A 10,134-nucleotide genomic window follows, 5' to 3' on the forward strand; every position below is an offset into this window, starting at 1 on the left:
AACCGGTAAGAAATCAACATAGTGACGGTATCGCGTTGCCGCGAAATGCGTCTTGTGACGTATCGCGTTAGCGCACCCGGAAGTGCCCCGGGGCGCGGACCGAGGCGCGAAGCGCAGCGACCCGTAAGCGATCCGCGGCACGTCACGAAAGCGCGACGTATCGCGTTGCCGCGTAATGCGTCTTGTGACGTACCGCGTTAGCGCACCCGGAAGTGTCCCAGGGCGCGGACCGGGGCGCGAAGCTTAGCGACCCGGAAGCTAACCGGGGCGCGTTCCGCAGCGCGTAACATGAGCGTGAGAGGTCATGTGACTTGTTAATAAAACTTTTCATTGGTTCATTTCAATTTTGGTTTCATAATGATGTAAGGCTAGGTCAGGTGACCTAAAAATAACACTTTTCATTGGTTGAGAAGTATTGTTTTTCCCAAATGATGAAAACCCCTCCTTCTTTCCTCACTCTGACTTTCATCTTGGTGAGAGAAAGACCCTTTTACTTTATAGAGAAATGGCTTCCATTGTTGCTTCAGCTAGTGTTCCCCCACCACCACCCCCACCTCCTCAAGGGAAGAAAGGACCACCTGCTCAACCAATGTTTGAAGAAGAGGAAGATCAAGAAGAGGAGGAAGAGGAGGAAGAGCCTGAGTTTTTGCCAGAGGAGCCCAGGAGGTATAATAGAAAAGAAAACTACATCTGGCAATTTTTTAAATTTCCAGCAGGGCAAAAAAAAGTCAATGCCAGATATGTGTTTTGCCGTATTTGCAACGATCGACTGTCAAGGGGCACTGACAAGAAATACAGCTTCGGCAATTATACGATGCACAGGCATATGAGTAGGTGGCACCCAAATAATTATAGTGCTGCCCAGCTTCGTGATGAACAGCAAAATCCCCTGGCAATGGTGAGAACATCTGCTGTCAAAGAAGTATCGGGACCAGAGGCGAGGGAGGTGATCCCGAACATTCAAATGGACATGGGGGAAGTAAAGCAAGTGTGCGTGTGGTGCAGCCAAACACTTTGCTACCGAGAAAGTAGCATTACTCTTATAATGAGAGCTATCAAAAATCATGTTTGCCCGAAACGCCCCAAAAAATAAATTCTTCTTTTTTTCGTTGCTCCTGTTGAGCCCTTCTCAATGAATCATTTTTGTTTCCCCCCTCCCCCCCAAAAAAACAAAAAAATTACAAAATGTTCAGAAAAAACAAAAAAAATATAAAAAATGTTCAGAAAAATAATAAAAAAAATTTAAAACAACAAAAACCAAAAAAAAAGTTCTTTTCAGAACTACCTCCCCATTATAAAAAAAATTGGTAGAATTTTTGAAACTCTGCCAATCTCTATTTCTTTTAGTTCGCTTCCAGTTCGCACTCCGGTACGCGAACCAGGAGCGAACCCCAAAATTTTTTTTAAAAAAAGAACAGTAAGTATAAGGGAAGGAAACAGACAGTTATGTTAAAAGAAAGACAGCTACAGGGAGTAAAGAAAACATACTGTTACCCGCAATCCACTTCTGATCATGTCACATATTATATCATTCTTGACATGGTCAGTGACATCATCAGCAGTGGATTGCGAGTAACAGTATCTTTTGTTTACTTCCTATAGCTGTCTTTCTTGTAACATAAATGTCTGTTTCCTATCCTTATACTTACTGTTCTTGTTTTTAAAAAAATTTGAGATCATTCAGAAACAGTAACATTAATAGAGACAGAATGAGTGAATAATAATGAAGAAGTATGAGAAGAGAGGGACTGAGAAAAATACTGGAAGGAGTAGAATAATTAAGTAATAGAGAAAGGAATGAGAGAAGTAGCAAACGCAGGAAAGTAAGGATTAAAGAAATGAAGCAGTAGAACTAATAGATAAAAGTGACGCACAGTGGCACAAAAGAGGCATACACCTATCATAAATCTGTCCCTAGCATTTTAAATGATTAATCCAGGATGACGATAAGGTGTGGCCTATCCAAAGGTTTGTTTAAGTTGAGGCCTACTCAGGATTGCAGATTAAAGTTACGCTTGATGAAGAATACAGAGGAGATAATACACGTAAAGGCCTACCAATGAAGTAAGTAATGTCCACTTTATTGCGCCAGTCATCATAAATGTATCCCTAAGCTTCTTATCTTGTTACAGATGAACCACCATATGTACCATCAAACTATTTTGCATTTCCTAAATAGCAAATTTTAAGGAATAAATAGCAATTCTTTACCATTCCTAATTTGCAATGAGCAAATTGCTAATTGCAAATTAGCACCGCCTCTGCATCATAAAAGTGACGCACAGTGGCACAAAAGAGGCATACACCTATCATAAATCTGTCCCTAGCATTTTAAATGATTAATCCAGGATGACAATAAGGTGTGGCCTAACCAAAGGTTTGTTTAAGTTGAGGCCTACTCAGGATTGCAGATTAAAATTACACTTGATGAAGAATACAGAGGAGATAATACATGTAAAGGCCTACCAATGAAGTAAGTAATGTCCACTTTATTGCGCCAGTCATCATAAATGTATCCCTAAGCTTCTTATCTTGTTACAGATGAACCACCATATGTACCATCAAACTATTTTGCATTTCCTAAATAGCAAATTTTAAGGAATAAATAGCAATTCTTTACCATTCCTAATTTGCAATGAGCAAATTGCTAATTGCAAATTACCCATTCATTTCCATGGGCTAGGAGGCTCATAGGAATGAAGGTTGCAATTTGCGATTAGCAATTAGCTCATCACAAAATAGGAATTTTTTCAAGCGTGCAGGGGTATCTCAAGAACACCCTGCTGCACCCCTGAAAAAGAAATTTGGGGGCATATGGCACACATACATGCCCTAAGGGCATGTATGGGCGTCATATGGGACCTTTTGTTTTTTAGAAAAAAATGCTTTTTGAAAAGAATTCGCAAATTACCACAAACTAGAAGTTGGTGGTAGTTTCCAAATCCTTAATATAATTTTTTACATATTTTTTGTTTGATACATTGCATTTAAGGAATCGCAAAATTTGCAAATCCTTCAGTGCAATCGCAAAATAAGGAATAGCAAATTTTGAATTAAGGACATTTTAAGTCATTTCCACATGTGCAGTGTTTTCAAATTATGATTTGAAAATCGTTTTTGGGGAAAAGTAATGGTTTGCAAATTTATGACAAGGACATAATGGTGTATGCTTCTCTATAAGGCATTTCAGTGTCTCTGATGTCATTTTTCCCATATTACATTATAAGACCTTTCCCCATGGAGCACATTCCTTGTAAATATGCTCCCACCTGTGCATGGCGAATTTAGATTTTGACTGTTTGAGTCACATAGCCATGTTAAAAGTGACCCAAAAAAATTGCAAACGTTTTAAAAAAACACATTCATGTGTCTTAAGGACATTTTAAGTCATTTCCCCATGGACAGTGTTTTCTAAGTGGCGCAAAAGAGGCATACACCTATCATAAATCTGTCCCTAGCATTTTAAATGATTAATTCAGGATGACAATAAGATGTGGCCTATCCAGAGGTTTGTTTAAGGTGAGGCCTACTCAGGATTGCAGATTAAAGTTACGCTTGATGAAGAATACAGAGGACATAATACATGTAAAGCTCTACCAATGAAGTAAGTGATGTCCACTTCATTGCGCCAGTCATCATAAATGTATCCCTAAGCTTCTTATCTTGTTAGAGATGAACCGCCATATGTATCATCATACTATTTTGCATTTCTTAAATAGCGAATTTTAAGGAATAAATAGCGATTCTTTACCATTCCTAATTTGCAATGAGCAAATTGCTAATTGCAAATTACCCATTCATTTCCATGGGCCAGGAGGCCCATAGGAATGAAGGTGCAATTTGCGATTAGCAATTAGCTCATCGCAAATTAGGAATTTTTCCAAAGGTGCAGGGGTGTCTCAAGAACACCCTGCTGCACCCCTGAAAAAGAAATTTGGGGGCATATGGCGCACATAAATTTTAACAACATTCCTTTACCTCAAAAACGATTTTCAAATCATAATTTCAAAACACTGCACATGGGAAAATTACTTAAAATGTCCTTAAGACACATAAAAGCGTTTTTTGATTGCCTTTGCAGCATGTTTGTATCACTTTTAACATGGCTATGTAACACAAACATTCAAAATCTAAATTTGCCATGCACAGGTGGGAGCATATTTACAAGCAATTTGCGCCACAGAGAAAGGTCTTACATTAAAATGGGAAAAATAACATCAGGGACAGTCAATTGCCTTATAAAGAAGCATACACCATTATGTCCTTGTCATAAATTTAAAAACAATTCCTTTTCCCCAAAAACGATTTTCAAATCATAATTTCAAAACACTGCACATGGGAAAATGACTTAAAATGTCCTTAAGACACATTAAAGCGTTTTTTGATTGCCTTTCCAGCATGGTTGGGTCACTTTTAACATGGCTATGTAACACAAACATTTAAAATCTAAATTTACCATGCACAGGTGGGAGCATATTTACAAGCAATTTGCGCCACAGAGAAAGGTCTTACATTAAAATGGGAAAAATAACATCAGGGACAGTCAATTGCCTTATAAAGAAGCATACACCATTATGTCCTTGTCATAAATTTAAATACAATTCCTTTTCCCCAAAAACGATTTTCAAATCATAATTTCAAAACACTGCACATGGGAAAATTACTTAAAATGTCCTTAAGACACATAAAAGCGTTTTTTGATTGCCTTTGCAGCATGTTTGTATCACTTTTAACATGGCTATGTAACACAAACATTCAAAATCTAAATTTTCCATGCACAGGTGGGAGCATATTTACAAGCAATTTGCGCCACATAATTCATAATTTTCTCCTTAAAGCACACTATTCTCTATCTAAATTAAAGAAATATTTTCTCACCTTAGCAAATACTTTGAGTTTGAAAACAGTCTCAGAAACACACCAATTTGTCTTCAGCAGAGCAAAAGGTATGCACTCCAGAGTCTGCAGCTATCAAAAGCACAGAAATGCTGTAATTCTTCACACATATCTCTCATGTCACCCAATCAAAACTCTTCCCTCACTTTTTTTCAAATGAAAACCCATCCCCCCTCTGCCCTTTCTGCCTTTTCTGCATGGCAACCACCTCTTGGAAGACCTCTGTTGTTTGCAAGTTCACACAACAATGTTGCAATTGAACTCTGAACTCTCAGTGCACCTGCATATCCAGTGCATTCTTTCATTTAATGATTTTTTATTGACCACTCAAAATACATCTTTCAAAGAACACATCCGTGCACCCTAACTTTCTGTTTTCAGCAATCAAAATCCACCAATCACTGTTACTGCTTCATGAACACAGAAACTCCACAGTTTTTTTTCATTTTACACTCTCATTTTTTCAACTGCCATTTCATTGCCACACTTCATCTGACTGCAGGAGAACCTTCTCTCACCATGTTTTCTGTCTGGATTGTTGGACATAGTTATATTCACTGGGCTCAAAGGTACGTTGAAAACAGGAATTTACCTAACCTCAATTTACAAGATGTGAAAATTAAGTGGTTTGGCCACAGAGGATTAAAATGTCACCAATTGATACCATTGGTGAAAACCTTTATGCATTTGCCCAAACCTGACCTGTTAATTGTGCACTGTGGAGGTAATGACTTGGGCACTTTGACTGGTGTAGGTCTGGAAATGCTTTTAAAGGACACCTTTGAGCAATTAATGGCACTTTTTCCTCAGACTGCCTTGGTATATTCAAATATATGCCAAAGACAGAAATGGAGGTGGTCCAAGCTATTTTGTCCACAAATTGAGAAGTCGAGGAAGCATGTAAACAAATCTGTTTCAGCTTACATGAGAGACCATGGAATGGGCTCCCTGTACAACAATAACTTGCGTTACTACATGCAAGATATCTACAGAGGAGATGGAGTTCACTTCTCAGATGAGGGCAACAGAATTTTCACTCTGAATTTAAGAATGTGCATTGGTACCTACTTATAAGTACCTAAATGTACCATAAACCCAAAAGCTCTTCTCAGAGCTACCCTACATCTAATCACTCACAATTATTATTTTACTCTAACATTTTTCACTAATTTTCAACAAAGTACGCTCCCTGGGGCGCTACCCGGTACGCGAACCGGGAGCTAACCTCGCGAAATTTTTAAAAAAAATGTTTTTTTTTCGCACATATAAGCCTCCTCAGCCACCCTCACAAAACCTAGGGGGTCAAGATAACTCTACCGTGCCCCCTTCTACCCATTCTGAACATTATTTGCCCTCCATCTTGTATCTTAATTCGACCGAAACACAAAATGGTGGACTCCCGGAACGCTTAAGGTCCGCGAACCGAGGCGCTCAACGGTTCGCGTACCGGGTCGCTCCCTGGGAAGCGCACCATCAAAAAAGGTGGGAAAGTAGTTCACAGAAAAGCCACTGGAGACAATTTCACCAAATATAGATTAGCTCATACTACATACCAATCCCTACCATTTTCACAAATTTGATTGGAATTCCATTTAGTCATTTAGCCTGTAGACCTCTCTAAATACCCTGAGGTAAATTACTTCACAAAACACATCTGAAGTGTTGGAATTGACAACCAATGAAAATGTTACTTTCATTTTCTACTTTTTTTACCTGACATTTCATTGGTTATATACCTGAATATATATAAAGGAAGAGAAGAAAACACAGCCATTTTGACTACTACTTCTTGCTGTACATTTCAATAGTATTTTCAATAATTCCTTCAACTTCTTTCTAAAGGTAAGTTTTTATTTTTAAAACTGAAGTATATAGTACACTATAATTTAATATGGTAAACTTTTTCTGATAGATATATACTATCCCTCTGTAGTAGTTATAGATTTAGAGAGACTTCTCTGTTATAGTTATGGATGGAGTTAGGCTACTCTTGTATAATTATGAATTTACTTACGTTAAATCAAATACACTTTTTTTATATTCCTACTTCCACTCTGATACTATACACTGCCCAAAGATAAATTCACTGATAAAAAATACCTATCTAAAATTATTCCCAACATTGCCCTATCTCTACTAATATATATTTTTTTAATCCAAATTTCAGGCAAAATGGAAGGCGAAAACCAAGTTTCTTTTGAAATGGACCTGCAAGAGAGCAGCCAAGAATTGACTGATACAATTGATCAAATTGACATTGAATTTTTCGATGAAACTTGGGACAATGAACTACTGCAATGTGTACAAGCAGTAGATAACCTCCTTGCAAATGAGGACATTTTACACCCTCAGAGACTACAATGTATATTCCATGATAATTATGAAATTTCTGACAATGAAATGTTAGAAAGTTTAATAAATTATGAAACACAATCACAATAAAAAAAAATGCTTAAAAAATAAAGAAAATAAAAAATAATCAACAAAACCAACAATCAATTAACATACTGCATTTGAAAAGTCTCTCATTCATTTTTCATTGCAGTACGCTGCCCAGAACGCTTCCCGGTTCGCGGACCGGGCGCTACCCACGAAAAAAAACAAAAAACAAATATTTTTTTTTTTGCCCCGCGGGGCCCTTTTAAAGCCTCCACATTAAACCTAGGGGATCAGGGAGGATCTACTATGCCCCCTTATGGTTATTTCCACCTTTGTTTTGGCCTCCTCTTGTCTCTCAATCCTACCGAGAGACAAGATGGCGGCCGCTCCGGACTGTTTAGAATGTTGACAGACACCGGAGAGCCAATCAGCTTCGCTACGCGAAGTTCCGTTACGCGAAAAGTACGCGAACTGGAGCGCTGCCCGGTCCGCTGTTACAGATATATATCTTTTTTTAAACGTTAATTTCTCAAAATCCACTGAAGCACATATATTGAGACCTACAAAAGGCACATCGGGCTACCAGTCCCTACAATTTTGCCAAGTTTCGTGCAAATCCATTCAGCCGTTCGGGCTAAAAGTGAGGCCAACCGCCCTATGGAAAACTCAATGTTAAAAACACGTTTTGGGACCCCCCTTTTTTCTCGGCCCCCCCTGGACGAACCCCCCCCAAATTTTCAGGGGCTGCTCAGAAACAAAATGTTCCATTTTCCAGAAAATTTCAGCCAATTCCGTCCACAAACGCCAAAGTTATTAGACATAGAATTTTCAAAAATCCCATAGGGAAAAAATACTAACTATATATACCTACTGGCGACTGCCAGTAGGTAATATATATATATATATATATATATATATATATATATATATATATATATATATATATATATATATATATATATATATATGATACATATTTAAATATCGAACCAAACCACATTCACTGGATGATGTCATCAGTGATGTCATTTGAGATGTTATCAGTGATGTCACTGACCATGTCATGAATGATGTAATATAACATGTCCGAAACCTATGGTTTTTTCAGTAAATATATATATATATATATATATATATATATATATATATATATATATATATATATATATATTCACTGAAAAAACCATAGGTTATAGACCATATATAGTTAGGAATTAGCATTTACAAAACCTTGAAAATTCACTGAAAAAACCATAGGTTATAGACCATATATAGTTAGGAATTAGCATTTAAAAAACCTTATTTTACTCACACAAAACCATTGAAATTCCATATATAGTTAGTTGCACTAACTATATATTGCGCACCCGCAATCCACTGCTGATGATGTCACATATTACATCATTCATGACATGGTCAGTGACATCACTGATGACATCACTGATGACATCTCAAATGACATCACTGATGACATCACTGATGACAACATCCAGTGACTATGTTTCTGTAAAGTTAAAATATGTCTTACATATTGAAGAATGAGTGGATGTATAAGTGTCTGGACGAAGGATTTAGTAGGTGCATGACTGAATGTATGAGTGAGTGATTAAATGTGTCTCACTGAGTGCATGGGTTAGTGACTAAACTGTCTTAATTTGTGCATCATTATGTCTGTTGTTCTGTAAACTGCTGCATGTGTTGATCAGTAGCTATATGAGTAACTATATGGGTTATTGATTGATTGCCCAAGTATTTGCATGGGAGACTGAGTGTGTGTGTGGCTGGATGGGAGGTGTGTGACTCTGTACAGATCAATGTGTACTTGTATCAATGATTGTATAAGAGAGTAAGTATGTGTTAGTATATGGTTGAAAACGTAAGGTGCTCTATGTTTAACTGTATAGAGTAGAAAATGGAAGTGTGATTGATTCTTTACAGGACTGACTAGGTGTGTGAGTAACTCCATGGATGAGTGGCAGAGTGTGAGTGTCTGTATAGGTGTATGAGTGCATATGATTGTGTTGTAAACATGAGTGATTGTATGTATGAATGATTGTATGGGTGAATGAGTGAATGTGTGTGTAGACGTAGGAATCAGTGAGTACGTATGTAGTAACTAGTATTGGTGTGTCAATGGTTTCAAAAATTATACTCTGTTTTTAACACTGGGTGAAACAGAGGTTATATTAAAATGTGAGGAGATGCATTGTATTGTCACATGAATGATATCATCAGTGATGTGATCATTGATGTCAAGTGAGATGTCATCAGTGATGTCATTTGAGATGTCATCAGTGATGTCATCAGTGATGTCACTGACCATGTCATGAATGATGTAATATGTGACATCATCAGCAGTGGATTGCGGGTGCGCAATATATAGTTAGTGCAACTAACTATATATGGAATTTCAATGGTTTTGTGTGAGTAAAATAAGGTTTTTTAAATGCTAATTCCTAACTATATATGGTCTATAACCTATGGTTTTTTCAGTGAATTTTCAAGGTTTTGTAAATGCTAATTCCTAACTATATATGGTCTATAACCTATGGTTTTTTCAGTGAATTTCAATGGTTTTTTAATAGCAAATATCATAAGCTGTCGAATGTCAAGTACGTGGTAAGATTTTTTTTTTTCGTGTTTATGCACACTGATCTGCTTTGATTGCTGCCCCCCACCCCTCATTTCTATTAGGAGTACTCTCTCTTTGCAGATAGTGAAGGGTAGTTAACGCAGCCCTTTCCCCCTTTGTAATCCGTCGTGCCTGCTTCTCTCTCCATTTGATTGATTGTTCTCTTTGGTTCATTCTCTATTTACAAACAAGCACAGAGTCGCAATACTCTGTTTAGTCTTTGCAGA

The sequence above is a fragment of the Lissotriton helveticus genome, chromosome 4_1 (assembly GCF_964261635.1).
Source record: "Lissotriton helveticus chromosome 4_1, aLisHel1.1, whole genome shotgun sequence".
NCBI lineage: Eukaryota > Metazoa > Chordata > Amphibia > Caudata > Salamandridae > Lissotriton > Lissotriton helveticus.